The sequence below is a fragment of the Lonchura striata genome, chromosome 2 (assembly GCF_050655825.1).
Source record: "Lonchura striata isolate lonStrDom1 chromosome 2, ASM5065582v1, whole genome shotgun sequence".
In the NCBI taxonomy this organism is placed as follows: domain Eukaryota; kingdom Metazoa; phylum Chordata; class Aves; order Passeriformes; family Estrildidae; genus Lonchura; species Lonchura striata.
The window spans coordinates 123,500,420-123,517,048 of record NC_140704.1 but is presented as its reverse complement, the minus strand read 5'-3'; the positions used below and the strand labels follow the sequence as shown (position 1 = coordinate 123,517,048).

General features: G+C 37.5%; 1 protein-coding gene across 2 annotated transcripts in view; it reads right to left on the bottom strand.

The window, feature by feature from the left end:
- Window positions 1-210: 210 nt before the first annotated feature.
- The window catches only part of C2H8orf34 (chromosome 2 C8orf34 homolog), a 262,725-nt gene continuing 246,306 nt past the window's right edge, over window positions 211-16,629 (bottom strand). For both annotated transcript variants that reach the window (XR_014953440.1, XR_014953441.1), the window contains exon 15: window positions 211-16,629. This exon is cut by the window's right edge and continues 57,847 nt beyond it. The gene's annotated coding sequence lies outside the window, so the exon portion shown is untranslated.

The window sequence follows — 16,629 nt, the reverse complement described above, 5'->3', positions numbered from 1 at the left end:
CCTCAACCTGCAAATACATATTGGTTTACAGGGGAAGAAAAATTATTTCAACACCTTATCAGCAAGAGCCCCCCCCAAAGAAAAACCTCTCTCTCATTTTTGCTAATTATGTTGGGAAGACTCATGCTATGAGAAACTCAGTAGTACACAAGTAAAACCCAATGGAGACATCCAAAAGATCTTATTTCAGCACAAGATTGATCCACTTACCTCCATTTGTTAAAATAAATCTATTTATCTCAGCCATTTCCTACTTCCTTAGATGAATGTTAGTACTAGGACCTAGGAAAAAAGAAAAACACAAGCATCTGAAATACCAGAAATAGAACAAGAGTAAAAGTTTCCTCTTGAACCTCTCTAATCAACCTGATACATAATCTACCTTAACTTCACGCTGGGACCTTGAAGTAAAGCTCAGAGCAACAGACACCACCATGGCATCCTAAAAGTACTTGGTGGCTGGAGTGTGCTCTCCCCGGTGTCCCTGCCATGGTCACCTGAAAGCTGCTCAGGTAGTGCTCTGAAGACCTCCCTAGTTTTTCCTGCCTTTCTAAAAGAGACCACAGAGATTTATTCACCCCCTCCCTTTTTCACACAGTAGAAGAGTGGCAATTAGGAAGCTGAAGTGCAATATCCTCCTGTCATGCAGGCACGCAAACCCTTATTTCCCAGGAGCTCCTTAACCACAGGACTATAAACATCAGGCTATAAACAATACACCAGGGTGGGGTGGGAGGGGAGACGTTCCCACTTTGAAGATCAGTCATTGTGAAGGCATCAGTTCTACATTCATCATTCCAGAGAGAGGGTGACAGTGAGCAGACCTGGTGTCTAGAGAGAGAGTGGTAGGGTCTCACACTTTGAGAAAAAACTGTGTATACCAGGTTAGAGCATCATGCTATAAGAAAGAGAAAAATTCCAGATATCTTTCTGCAGACTTTGTTCCTTTTGTAAAGCAGTTATTAATGCCTACACTTTGCATAAGGATCCTCCAGAATACCTCCTACATTAAATGTAGCCCAATGTTTACTGTGAACATGAGGTCATGTGTCCACAAGCAGACCTGTCAAACTGCTGAATAGATTCATGGCTGGCAAATTAGCTGTCTCACTGTCCTCCGTATTGCAGCATTACTGAAATTCACCCAGACACTTTTTAACTGTCCTGTAATTGACGTTTTTCTGAACAATTCAGGAGTGTTAGCAATCAAGACATCTGCAGTGCAAAAGTAAAAATATAAAATTGTCTGTGTTGTTCTGTAAAAAGTAGTTTTGCTTGAGTCTACTCCCACCAAACAATGGATGTCATGCCATTCACTTCAAAGTGTGATCTGGGCTTAGATCTTTAATAGGAACTGGATCAATTGTTTTATTTCCCAACAAACCACAGATGACAGAAGTGCCTGATAAACAGACTTGGTTAAAACAGACTGGATTTAATCAAAATGTTTATATTGACAAGCTTGTTGACAGGCCCACAGGATCACCTGTGCAACCTCACTAAATTTGGAGAAGGAAAAGACATGAAAACAAAGAAATAAAAGCTATCCTCTTTTAAATTACCTCCCTTGAAAAATGAAAAAGTTAAAACTAAAAAATACAAATCGAAAAACAAAACTAGGAACTCTGAACTAACAGTTTAGTTCCACACAATAGTCAAATGAGATAAATAGCAAACTTCCAGGATGGTTTACAATTATTAGAATAAATGCTAAACCTTCTTAAATTGACACAACATGAGCAGTAAGTGAATAGCTCACAAGAGTATGTTGTGGAGATTGACCCTAGCGCAGGTACATGGATTTGAATGGATAGAGTGCTGCTGACAGTCTTTGCAGCACAAGAGCCAGCACACTTGGCTGGCCAGTGTTCCTTCATAACCTATGGTTACCAGATGTGCAATAGTTGTTTCATGATAACCTTCTATCTCTGCTTTTCAAACTGTAAGGATAAGTTTGTTTTGAAGAGGTAGCTGACAGTATAGGAAGCAGACAGGTTTCTCTTTCAGGATCAGCTAACCACATGCAGATGTGTCTGCCAAGTGCCTTATCCCTTTAATAAAAATGATATCTTATTCATTCCTAGCACAGGAATCTCTTCATGTTTTTCCTCCACTGCCATCTACAATGCTTTTATCCTTCACTTTCAGTCAGCACCATAAGCCATTTCCATTACAGACAGGGGAATGAGCAAAAAATAATTTCTAGGCAAAGGCCCCTTTTTTCATGAATGGACAAATGCCTCATAACCCTCTTTCCAACCAGTGTGTAAATGGCTCACTTGTACTGCCTTAGCTTTCAGTGAAGCTGTTAGACAGGCCTGAATCTAACTTCACTAACTTCTCTACTTTGGTAGAGAAGGATGTACCAAAATCTAAAAGTCATGAGCTCCCTTTCTTGCCTTAACACCTTTGGACTTCAACACAGAGGCAGACTCGGTTACTAATAGGAACCAGATCACCTTCCCCTTTCACAGGTCTCTTATTGGCTTGCACATTTTCAGTAAAGACTCCATAAAAGCAGCTGAAAAGACTATTCATAAAAGCTATCTGACACATAATACCTAGTCCTAGATGCAAGTACTGCAGCACTGCAACATTTAACAAGCTCTGATCTAAGAAAATTCAGGTAATTTGCAAGATTTGCTCATGACCTCAAACTTTCCTTGGTAGGTGCATGCTTCTTTTCTTGTGGTTTGGAATCAAAGACATCTGGCTATGGTCATTCTTTTCATCTTCTCATCTGGATAGCTTTTACCATTCAGGACAAAGTGATAGACATTTCTGTACTGTGAACACTCAAGTGCCTCAGGATCTCTCTTATACTTTTGTCCCCCCATTCCACGGACATCATTTGTACCTGTGTCTCCAGTAATGACTCTGTTTTTCTATAGCCAGAATACAAAGATATTAAAAACACATAACTGAAAACACTGGAGAAAGTTTTCTTGGCAAAGATGTAATTTATGTAAATGAAACTTAAGAAGGGTTTTTCCCTTTCTCTACTGATTAGTATTTTTCTCTTGAGGCCTTCTGGCTTTGGGGTTCCATTTTGGTGTCAACATTCTGGCCTCTAAAAGACCTGAATGATTTCAGAGCCTCCGTCAGGGAAGAACAAGCCCAAATGTCAGCCTTACACTTATGAAATCAATACAAGAAATGATATTGCAGAAATAAAGTGTTTACAGATTGCTTGCCATATTACATTACCAGCTTAAACAGCACATTAATAGGGCACCAGGAACCATTGAAGGATAAAAGTGATGCAAGAACTCCTGACACGGTAAATCCTTCCTTTAGAAACACAGACAGATTTCCCCAGTAGCTTAAATCTTGCAACCCTTCCCTTCACAACCCATCAGAGGTCTCATAATAAGTATGTACAAATTGCCACACAGCCACAGAAGTGGAGAGACTGTGAAAGCTGAAGGGGGATTCAGTCTGTTGGGTGGGTTAAGTAGATGTCATGAAAACCACATACAAAGGCTGTGGGTTTTCCATGCCATAATTTATTTCTTTTATGAACAGCAAATTAGGGAATGCTCAAAAGGAGAAGCAATTCCCAAGTTCCTCTTGAGACATGTGTGAATTGGTCTAATACATAATTACTAATTATACCCTAGAAGCTTTATCAATGGAACTTTATTAGGAATAGCCAAAACTTAGGGAGACATCACAACAGAGACTTTGAATAGATATTCTAGCAAGACAAATAACATTGGAAGGAACAAAAAAAAGCCAAGGCTAAACATCAGGGTAAAGAATTATAAATCAATAAGTTAGCAATGTAAATTATTAACAAATAATTTAGAAATGGAAGCCACGTCCAACTAGAAGATCAAGAAAATGAGGTCTAAAACATATAACAGTGGAAAAAATAATAAGAACGTGGACAAGAATAACAGAACTTTACATCTTCACTCTCCTATGATAGTGAGTTTTTGTTTGCTAACAGATTTTAAGGTGCCTGGAAAGTAGGTAAAAACATAATATAAAAGAAATATATCATTTGCATGACTGTTTATTCTGTAATTAAACTTTTGATGCAAAAAAAAATCAGATGAGATCAAAGCTATGCTGACTGAAAGCACTGCAAAATGAGTTAGCAATATTAGACATTAAACAACAGATGAAAATCTGGGTCAATGAGTACAACCAGACTTAATTGTATATACAAAGTAACAGGCTGTAAATTTGCTGTGACCATTTGACAGGCACCCACAGCTGTTGGATTATTGCATAATAAATATCTACTGCATAGTGAGGTTCAGTCAGAGGCAAACAAACCAGGACAAAGATACTACTGAGGGATTAAAGAACAAGGCACTGAACACCTTCAGTGCACACTCTTCTGAAAAGCATGTGCAGTTCTGGTTGCCCTTTAACAAAAAAGACACAGTAAAAGGTAGAAGTGCAACAAAAACATTCAATGGCAGTAAGTGGTCTCTATATTGGGAAGAACTTTTTCCTTTGGAAAAGAGAAATCTAGCAGGGAATACAACATAAGAGCATATGAAAGAAAAGTTTGGAAAAGACCTCAGGAAGACTCTAGGCCAACCACCTATTTTTTAACAGGGTGACAGCTGGGGTTTACCCAACTGGATCTGAACAAACTCCAAAGCTGTGAACTGTTGCCACATATGTTGCAGTTGAGACAGACACAATATACAGAACATCACCCTACAATAGCAGAAAGCTTTAAACAGCCCCATACAGAGTAACACCACACCTCATCAGAAGGCTTCAGGCATCTGCCCATACAGCAGAACATCACATCGCTTCAGAATGCTGCAAGCAGCTACCCATCTTGGTCTTTAGCCCAACCTGTTATACCCCTCATGTTCATGCATTGCCCCTGTGTGCCCTCTGTTCCCTTTGGTGGTTGGTCAGTGCACCTGGGCACTCCAGGTCTCATACCTGCAATGCTGTTCACCCGATTTTCACAGCTGTAGCCCATTAGGGATGAGGCTCTGCCACAGCTCCTATACTGCTGCACTGCCCTCATAATCTAAAAGCTTTTCTTCCTAACTCATCCAACAATTTATTGTTTCAATATATGTCCATCATCTTCACATCCTCACATTATGAAGAGCCTGACAGTTTTCTCAGTAAGCTCATCTTGGGTATTGGAAAGTTATTTAGATCTACATAAAATCTTCTCTTCTATCTTGAGTCAGTATAATAAAAATCACTCCTTTTTTCATAGCATGAAAGGCAGAAAACAAATTTATTTAACAAAGAGATTATTAAAAATATAACTTTTTTTTTCCTCTAAAAAATATATAGTTGTAGATGATGTATAAGTCAGACAATTTGTGACTTTGCAGAATTAATTGCCACATGATTTTGTATCCTAGAAATAGTCTTCTGAACCCACAATTTGTGAGGAAAGTCTACAGGAACTTTAAATGTGTAATGGCCATGCCACATTTAGTTTGGAAAATAGCTTGTTCAAAGACTATTAAAATCTGGGAATGTTTGCAAGAAACGTCACCCTAAATTTTCCCAATCCTTGTACACTTTTCTGTATTATCTGATATTTGTTGCTGTTAAAAATGGGGTGGTGATCTAATGGCTGATGACACTCTATGACTTTAGTCACAGACACAGAAATATTGGCATAGGCTCATGGGCCAGGCTCTGCCCCACACTGAGTCCCTGTCAATGACTGCTGGTTGTTTAGTCTTCTTTCTACTGCAGCAGCTTCTGGCTACTGCCGAATTTTCTCTCAAGTATACACCCTTGACCAGCTTAATGGGAATATGGTAAACAACAACAGCTTGACTGTATAAATAGAGAAATTAATGTTTAAAGAACACGTCTCTGCGTTGGATCAACCGCAATGAAACTGCAGGAGCAAGCAGGAAATAAACTGATTTTATGGGCTTTTGTTACCATCATGGATGCAGAGAAATACTCAAGTATGCAAAGAGACAGAGTACTTCTCTGAAAGCATTATATATTTCCATATATAATTTTATTTATCCTTTTGTCCTTAAGCCACCCACAGGAGCTTTTTGAAACAGAGATCTGTTTCCATTCATTCTTCAGTGTTGTCTGAAGACAGCAGTGGAGTTACACTTCTTGACAGGCAAACTTCAAAAGGTTTGGCGGTTCAAAGTTTGTATGGGCTTATCTGAATTTCTCAGGTCTGCAAATCTCATAGTATCAGCCTACAGCTTGGTACTTGAAGCACTTCCTGGTGAAATCCCAGATGGAAACCGAGGCATAACTTGACTTCAGAGGGCCCAGACCAAAATATGCATTCAAGTTCCTGATAGATTTAAGAGGGGGCTGAAGACACAGTTCATGCTGGCAAAACATGCACAGATCCTTTTTTGCATGCCAGATATGCATAGATTTTTTGATTCTTCATGAAGATCCCACAGGAAAGTCAATTTACACACATCAAAAAAAAGGCATCTTGGGTTTGTTTTTTTTTTATGATTCTAATCCATTCCACAATTCAATAGTTTCCATAGATAATATTTGCAGTACTGCTATTTTGTTTTGTTTTGGGTTTTTTTGCACAAATAAAAGTCAACAGTCAAATCTCATAAAAATAAATACACTTTATTTCCCTCATGAGTGCCTGGTCTTCTGGTCTTTCCTTATGTTGTGAGTTGCATTTTGCCAATCACATGAATCTGTTTATGTCATACTCATCCATTCTGCAATTGTTCCCTCACACCTGCCTACCGCGACTACTTTAGCTTCTGGGTACTTCTCAAGAGCACTGTAAATTTGCAGGAAAGTAATACCAATGGGGGTGACTATTTTTTCAAACACAATCATTCCAATACTGACAGGTCTGTAATGAAATATGGCTGTCTTAATAAAGTGTTTTAAAGTCTTATTTTTGCTGAATAGCAACATAGAAAGTGTGACAGTTATTCCTGACTTACAAGTTTTATAATTTTAGCTTGGATAAATAACTTGCTGTAGCAGCAAAAAAGGTAATTTATATATGAACTATTGCTAATTAAAAATTAATTGCAACATAACATACCAGTTCCTTTAAGTGGATCTGGTGTTATAAATGTCACATAACATACAGATGAAGCCGCAAAATACAATCAAACTGCTTGGTCCTTCCTTTTCCTTCAGATTTTGAAAGTGGAGGAACCACACTAGATTTCAACAACAGAATGTGTATATCAATGTCCATGGTTCACACAACATAGTTCTGTATCTCCTCATATCACTTTGACTATGTTAGAGATCATATTACAGATATTTTTTGGATTAAAATAATGCTGCCACAACGTAGATAAAACACATGTCTTCTTACTTAATATCAATTTATCCTAATATTTTTCTGTAGATGCAGTTCTGTTGTCACCAATAACCATTCCATTTGAAAACAATTCATCTGCCATGGAGTAAGTGCAGCAAGAATTGCTCCCTAGTATAATTTTTCTGCTCACTTAATGGGCATATACTGACAAAATATTAATTACTCATGCAATAATAACATTTCTGTAGAGGTTAAGTGAAGAGGTAATTTCTCTGAAATAAAGAAGTAGTATGGGGTTATATGGAGAAAAACAAAATTTTGAAATACTTAGTTACAAGCTAAGAAAAAACAGAATTTTGCAAGTAGACATCACTGAGCCAGCCTGTTTCAACAAGCTCAGTATGCTCAGCTGATACAGTGTGCTCTTCATACTTCCAGAAGTATGACTTTTAGTTCCACAAATTTTTTTGAGTCATTTTATGCTATGACTTCTTACCAGCAAATAGCTACAGAAAACACAGCAGATTCAGTACACATTTCTTGAACTCAAGAACCACAGCACAGAATGCACTCATTTAGTTCATTTTCCAGAGACTGTACATAATATGCAGATCATCTAAATCTCAGTGAAACATGATTTTGAGAGTATGCCAACTTCAGAATGTTCCTGGGAATATTTATCATTGGTGTTCTCCATTTCCTTTCTTGATCCTCTCCTTGAAAGTCAGCCAAGCAAATGTGGATAAATATATCTGATAGTTTCTAAAATGTCTCAGCAACTAATCAGAAATAACTGGACCAGCTCTTGCAGAAATAAAACTGAATATCTTCCACTTAGTGTGTGGTTCTAAAATGTGGGACCTTATCTTTAATAAACAGACCAAGTTTTTGTAGTTCATTTACAGTACTTTTACTGTGTTTTATAAATATACATGAAATTAAGAAAATCTGTATTAGTTGCCTTTTCCCCCCTCCCATGCTGAATATTTATCTCTTTATTCCATACAGGAAAGTCAGTCTTTAATACATAAATTTCAGTTTTGTACAATATTAGGATGCCTTTTATTCTGAAGAGTAATGGAAATAATAGAAAAAAATGCTGGACAAAATCCCCAGTTCATATTTAATGCCTTAATAAATTCCAGATTTTGACTATGCAGATGATGAAGCAGAAAAAACTCTTTATTTTCATTTAAAAAATACATTAAATTCTAAATCCAGGTTGCATTCTGTTTTCACTTGGACCGTCACCATTCATACAAAAGTGCCTGTCTGGCAAGGACTTTGAAATATAGATATACTCTTGCGAGGTATACCGGCTTTCCTGGAAAGTAAAGTGGTTTATTTCTCCATTAAACAGTTTCAACAGTGTTGGACACACCAGCAGTCAGTGTGCTTCTACCTTCATGACCACCAAGAACAGGAAAGAATTAAAAGATGTTTTCTGAAGCTGTTACCTGACTATTAAGCTGCTACAGGACTGATCTTTCTGACTCTTTTCAAAGTGAATGGCCTGTTCTAAGGATTTCCTTGGTTAAAATAACTGACAAAATATTAAAATGCTGCTACTTTAGAGTCCTTTCTATTGATCACAACTTCAGTGCTTTTAGTCACAAGTTAAGGACACATACTCTCCAGAAGTGTTTCTTCAGGATCCTCCACTAGTAGCATTTGTCCTCCAAAGGAGAGAGAGAAAGGAATACTTCTTTTTGTGTCCCTAGAAGCCAATTCACAGAAGTACTTACAATTGTAATGCAAATTAAATTGTCCTCTTCCTCACAGTAATAACAGCTCATGATTCTGTACCAGCAACCTTAAGCAAGGATCTGCTTGCAAGATCTTACACTGAAGGGATCCTGACAAAATCATGCATCTGTACATGTCCGTGGCTTTTAGGGGGTGAGATAGATTCTGCATGGCAGTAACTCCCTACTGAGGGGAGGGGAGGTGCTGAATTGTGCATTCTCTGGTCCTTTAGGTTCGTGTGGCTGGTGATGGTATTATATCTAGTGGTAAAAACGTGCAAGTTTCTTGGGCTTTATTTGTTCTGCTCGATTGCCAAAAGCTCTTGTCCATACCTACTCTGCACCATCCCCTCTCCGCACCCTGGTTATGTTATTTAACAATAGCATGATCAGGTATCTTTGGATTTTTCTGTTTGGACTAAAACGTGTTTAACAAAGCTTATAATGAACTCAATTTCAAATATTCACATGACAAAAAAGCTCAATGTAAAAAAAAAAATCAAAAGCTTATTGCATGCCTCTGTGGATTTCCTTGTGGTTACATTACACTCTAGGAGAATTATAGGCACTATAATAAAATGGAAATTTACTGAAAATGACACCTAAATGTTGAGTACATCCTACCCTGTTGGCGATTTCTGTAATATGATTTCTAAATATTTCAGAAACCAGAATAATTTACAGAGATTTCTGTGGGATCTAGTAAGGCTCAGAGAAGAAGAGTTTATAAAGTAGTAGTATTAATATTGACCATCTAGGTTTTTCCACTGTGTGCTCTTAGCATATGTGTTGACCAGATTAAGTCTCTTCTGTTTGGGCTAGACTAGAAAAAGTGTAATGAAAAAGTGACGTAGCAGAGGTTTAATTTGAAGAGATGGTAAAATAAAAGGAAAATAGAGCTAATTCCAGGCATAACAATATATCATATTACATGTTGCCTTGACTGTCCAATGAAGCCATCAGGCATGAATAAGATTCCTCTGACTTCCATTGCCCAGACTAATTTTATCCTCAGCTGTGTTCAGAGGTTGTTTGTTGTTTTTTTTTTTTTTTGATACAGCATGTCCCTGCTTGCAAGGATTTTACTACCAGTCTTGTAGTTGGTATTATCATACTTTAAAAAGTGGAATGTATATGTGGAAAACAATATGTCTCACAAATGGTATGGCAGACTATAATTTTATGGAAAGCTTCATCATTTCACCATTTATCTGAAGTACTTGCTCTGAGATTCTTCAGGTTCTAGAAGAACCTTGTCTTTTTTAATGAAGTTTTAAGGCAGTAATAGTTGTGCAGAAAAAAATTAAAATATGTCCTGTTCTTACTAATCTTAAATTCTAAAAAAACCCAAATCACTGACTCATAAAAGTAGAAGTATACTTAGAGATACAGTGTTCATTTCAAGTCAAATTCAAAACATTCATTCTGAGTATTTGCGTTTGGCAATGTTGCAAATATCTCTTTAATAAAGTCAGTATTTTTATCTAAACTTGATCCTTTAACACATCTTTCCATTGGCTTCATGCTATATACTATGCTGGTCTCTTGCAGTGTCAGTTTAGATGAACTAACTATGTGTTTATGATATACTCACTACCATGATATCATTTTGGATACCACTGCACCCACTGGAGGTTGCTGTACTTTTGGCATTCTTGCTTAGTATTTCTGGTTCTTGTGCATTTCACATCATAAAAACCTTTATTTCCATATACCAAAATAAGATCTGGTCTAAGCAAATCTAACTTCATTTTAGGATCAGCACAACAGTGGATTAGGACCTGTCTGCACCAAGGCTAAATATTTTCTGAAGTATTTATTTTACAGTGAAAGCAATACTATGATACTAACTAGAAGTACCACAACCTTTGTTTTTTAAACTTCTTTAGCAGCATTAATTACAGGAATTAAAAATTGTGTTAATTTAATTTGGAATATATAATCTACAACTGAAAATAGCATCTCCATACTTAGAAATGCATCCCACCATTTCTTGGAATGGTGAATTAAGAATTTTAACCTTCTGGGGTTTTTCTGCAGTAAAGGTAATTATAGTGTAGATATGGTTTTCATTGCAATTGCTGCTCTAGGGAGTAATGAAACAACTCATAAAGGATTCATACACAAAATCAGTTAAAAATTAATTTTATGATAAAGGCTGTACTTACCTCAGTCTGAGAGAGTTCAAGTCATCTAAAGACAAATCTGGACATGCCATCTTTTAAAGTAAATAGTAGTCATTTTAAAACAAACTTTTAAACTTTTCAAAATAGCCACAAGACACAGGAGAATAGTATTACCACTTAGCATAGGCAACACATTTACTGCATTAAAAAAACCTCTCCTTTTTACAAGTAAATAACAAAAAATGGCCTTCTATAGTCTACTTGGTTTTATCTCCTACTCTCTGTGGGTGCTGATTTTTAGCCTATCTCACTTCATGACCCTTGAGACTTTATTTTCCCTACTGTAATAGAATTCTTCAAGATGTGAATCAAAGATTATCCCTTCTTCTCTTGTTAGCTCCTCATCAATACCATTTTTTTACTTTATCAGAGTTTCAGCTGCCACATTTGCACAAGTCATTTTCTGCACTATGCTTAATCCATGTTTTCAGTTGACTTGCAAATGTGCCACTGTCACCTCAGAAAGATGCTTGATTTGCTCCTGTTTTCTGTGAACTGTTTCCCATTTCTGCACCAAATTCCAAAGCTGTTATCCATCTTGTTTTCAAAATTCATTCCCTCATTATCAGTTTTATGCTTTCTCACTTTTCTCCCTCGTGCTTTCAAAATTTTGCAGGTCTTCCTGTTCCAAATGCTTACACTGTGTGCTTATCTATTCCCTAAAGCATCTTTTTAAATGGCTGTCAAACCTTATTTATCTACTTTCCTTCTTCTTCAGGTCTATCTCCCTTGATATTTGCAGCTTTTGAGGAATGTGTCTTGGTCTATCTTATTCCTCTTCGTCTTTCCCCATTAGGCATTCCTAAATGGAAAGGGATATTTACAAATTTTATCTTCCAGAGTCCACCCTTCTTTTACTACCGAGCCATATAACTCACTGCTCCCACAAGTACCTAATCTTCTCCAAACTTACTTTTCTCAGGAATTTTTCTTCTTCTCTTACAATTACCTTAGCACTGTCTATTTCAGTTATTCAGTTAGTATATTTTAATACTTTTTTCACAGAATCATAGAATGGCCGGGTTGGAAGGGACCATAAAGATCATTTAGTTCCAGTCCCCATGCCATGGACAGGGACCCTTTCTACTAGACAGGTTGCTTCCCACCTGGCCTTGAACACTTCCAGGGATGGGGAATTCAAAACGTCCCTAGTCAACCTGTTCCAGTGCCTTACCACCCCCAAAGCAAAGAACTTAATGTCTAATTCAAACCTACTCTCTTTTAGTTTGAACCCATGCCCCTCCTGTCACTACATGCTCTTGTAAAAAGTCCCTCTCTATTTTTCTTGTAGGCCCCTTCAGGAACTGAAAGCTGGCAATTAGGTGACCCCAAAGCCTTCTCTTATCCAGGTTAAACAAAACCAATTCCCACAGATTTTCCTTGTATGAGAAGTGCTTCATCCCTCTAAGTATCTTGGTGTCCCTCCTGTGGACTTGCTATCGCAGGTCCTTGTCCTTCCTGTGCTGTGGATCCCAGAGCTGGACACAGAACTCCAGGTGGGTCTCATAAGAGCAGAGCAGAGAGGCAGAATCCTCTGCCTTGACCTTCTGGCCACATTGCTTCTGATATATACCAGAACCTTGTCTGGTTTCTGAGCTACAAGTGCACATTGTCAGCTCGTGTCCAGCCTCTCACTCACCAGCACCCCTCGTCCCTCTCAGAAAGATGCTCTCACTGTTTATTGCACAGCCTGTGTTGAGACCAAGTGTTTCCCCAAGCCAGGTGCAGCACCCTGCACCTGGTTAAACCTCAAGGGACCATTTCTCAAGCTTGTCCAGGTCCCTCTCAATGGCATCCTGCCTTTCAGGTGTCAGCTGCATCACTCAGCTGTAAATTGGGTGTCATCTGTAAAAGGGTGCAGTCAATCCCTTTGTCTATGTCATTAGTAAAGATTATTCTCTGAACTGACTAGACATACCTTCAAACTGAATGGACAAGTTGTATTCCACTATAAAATTGCAAGGCTATTTCTTCTGCTTATCATGGTCATGTAAGTGAAGAACAATCTGCAGTTCCAAAACAGGTGCCCATTGTTTAAAACAAGATATAATATTTATATATAATACTGATAATTCCTTGGCCATTAAATTATGTCATTAGCAATTTAAAAAAATGCTTGTAAGATTGTCTGAACTGAATGACAGTTTTTAAATGTAGTTTTAATTGTTAATATCTAACAACACAGATGACAGCACAGTTCATGTTGAAACACACAGTTAATGTATTGAACTACTAGCTGAATTTTAAGTGAAAATTCTGCCATACTATATTTAAAGGACAAAATGCCATATTAAAATATTGTACATATGCAAACAATTTCTCAATGTAACTTTTAATTTCTCACATAGGAATTGACTGTTGCTAATGCTTGGAAATATTATCCTGCCTCACGGGGTTCTGTCCCAATGTAAAATAAACCACAATTTGGCACTATATTCCCATGGTTAGCAGTTCTATATTTATCATGAAAGTTGTGTTTTGCTGTTTCTTCAGGATTGCCTGTCACATTCCATGCTGCTCCATGCCCATGAGGGGTATTCTGAAGTGAACAGGTTTGCTGCAGCAGTGAAATGGAACTCACTTTTTAATGACATTCCATCATGCTCCATCATGGCTTTGTTTGAGAATATTTGACATTTACAGATGCATGTTAAAATGGCACAGGGGATATCACTTTAGCTGCAAACAAACAGCAAGTACAGGAGAGATTATGTGTTTAGGATAACAACTTAATGGGGAATATCAATCACAGAACTATTTTAACTTAAGCAAGAAGATCACACAAGCTATAGGTGTCCAGCAACTCCCCAGCTCAGCAAAATCAGCACCATCTTAAAAAAAAGTATTTGGGGGGCATAATAAAGCATAATATAGAAAAGAATCAGTTATGAGAGATAATTTATTGCAGGGTCTTTCTGTCTTCAGTCAAGAAAAATAGCAATGCAAAACAGACTCAAAGGACCACAGTGCTGAAGTTACAAGAAAATTCATAATGAGTGCATAACTCATTGTCACACTACAAAACTCAAGTATATTGTTAAAACTCCTTCAATTTGGATAAATCTGCATAACCATGTCAGTTAATTTATTGGATCAATTTCTCACTGAAATACTAGTCAGAGTAAAGAGTTCTCTTCTTTGTAAAATAAATACAAATAGTAAATCTTTGAGAAGCTTATCAGCTAGAGGACTAAGAAAACCAATCACTTTATCTGAGTTAGAGAAAAACTGAACAAAACAGAAAAAATCTAATAAAAAATACCTGGCCCATAGCTTTTAAGAGCCACTCCTGCTTCCCAGAAGCAATGGGGTAGAAAAAGGAACATCTAAATTATAATTGACACTTAGCAAGCTTCCTTCAAAACCCAACCCCCTATCCACCTGGCAGAGAATTATCCACCTACACAACCTTCACATAAATTTCAGCCTTCCTTTACCATTAAGGAAGAAATACTAAAGATACTTTTCCTACTTTATAAGCATAGATTTCTCACAGTCAAGCCCCAGAAAAGATACAGTCCTTTTGGAATATACAGGCAACTTTTTCCCTTGGCTTTGAACAAAAGCGTTTGTAGGATTATACCATAAGCAATCCTTTCAGGATTTTTTTCCCCCCAGAGAGTTTTCCATACTGTTGTCACACATGCTAAATCCTATCAGCAAAATATTTTCACTCATCTGGATCAACTCACTCAGTAGCAGTCAAAGCCTGTCTCCCATCAACTTACCCAGAATTTCTTTCTTCCCAAACTCTCTAGCAGCTGAGCAGACTCACTAGGATCATATGTTCAAATATACCTACTTTCCATAGCACATTTTGACTTTCAGAGTGCACTTCCATAGCCTGCTTTGCTTACTGCTTTCTCTGTACCATCAAATGCTTGGTTCCGCTAACATGTTTTTAATAACAGCACAGTATCCCATGCCCTGGGACAGAAATACCACAACAATAAGATACAACTCAAAATCAAATGGTTCATCAAGAGGCAAGTTTGAGTTAAGGGGAGAGGCTTACTGCCTTTTCCTCACAGCCTACTTGGGTGGCATCTTCCACCAAGGAAGGAAAAGCCTTCTTTTCATTCAGGTAAAGAAATTCTCCTGCCTACTTGAAAATGAAGAGATTCTTTGCAGCCTGAGCACCCAAGTGCATGACAGGATTATGACATACCCAGCCACCCACATTGTCACAGAGTGGTTCCATTTTAAAAAAAACCACAAATACTAGGATGAATTTTAAGATGGAGAGTGCTTTTGAAGCACTGTGCTTAAGTGAAAATGCACATAAGGACTTCACAAAGACACATACCTCAGCAACAAAAAAAAATGCAAAAAAATAGCAGCAGATGTTTGTTTTTTTTAATAATGCAAATATTTCTAAATCAAATAACCAATAATAAGTCTTCTCAACATGCTTTCCGGCAGGGTTAAATATATATAGCTATGATGTCACAGTCTGTAAGAACTCCCTTGGGAGGGGGAGGGGATAGGCCAGGAAGGTTGCCCATTTTCTTCTCACGGTCTTTCTGCAAACTGACCTCTCAGAGCTCCCCATTCCCTTAAATACTGATGACAAATTGGAATGAAGTTACATTCACATTTAAATCTACAGATTTCTCTCTACTGCTTAAACAGTTTGTAGGTTTTTTCTTGTCAAGACCTGGGCCAGGAAAGCCAAAACTCATGTTAAAAACTAGCTAATTTTGCTTCAAGATATAAACTTCTTGCTGCTCTCAATGCCTGATGTTGTCCCCTGGGTTTGATGAGGCAATTTCCCATCTGCATTTTTAAATGAAAATACAGTTGAGTCATACTCTGGGAAAGGGCTGCTGCTTGTGCCAAGGTGTTGTACAATCAGGGCAGATGGAGTGCCCTGTGAAAGCAGGACTGCCTCTCTCCTTCCTCTCCATTTACACAGCCTCTTTAAAGCAGGACTGCCTCCCTCTTTCCTCTCCATCCCCAGAACTGTGAAGGCTGGTGAAGGCAGGGAAGCAGAAAAACAACCTTCATCCTGGTAAAGAAATACTTACTGAGTTCCTGTCATTCAAAACCAACTTCAGGGGCAGGTACTAGGCAGGCACCATTACAAGTTGTCTTCAAAGTCAGCAGAACAAATATCTTATTGAAATGATTAAATGGTAACCGACTGTGTCAGCTTTTTGTAAAGTTCTGTAAAGATGGCTATTTCTTTGCACAAGTTATATAGTCTGACAACTTGAAAATCAAGTTAAAAATAATGAGATCAGAAATGTTTGAATCATGATTCCATATAATTATTTTATTGTTTTATGTTAATCCAAAGCATGAACATAGTTTCTTGGAAAATTAAAGACAGATTTTAAGGAGCTATTAATGTCAAAGCTCATTACTTAAAGAACAATTAATAATTTCCTTGCATCAAATGAATTATTTAAATAAATGGTTATGGGAAATCTTCTCTTGACTAAATTGAAAAGCTGCCATCTGT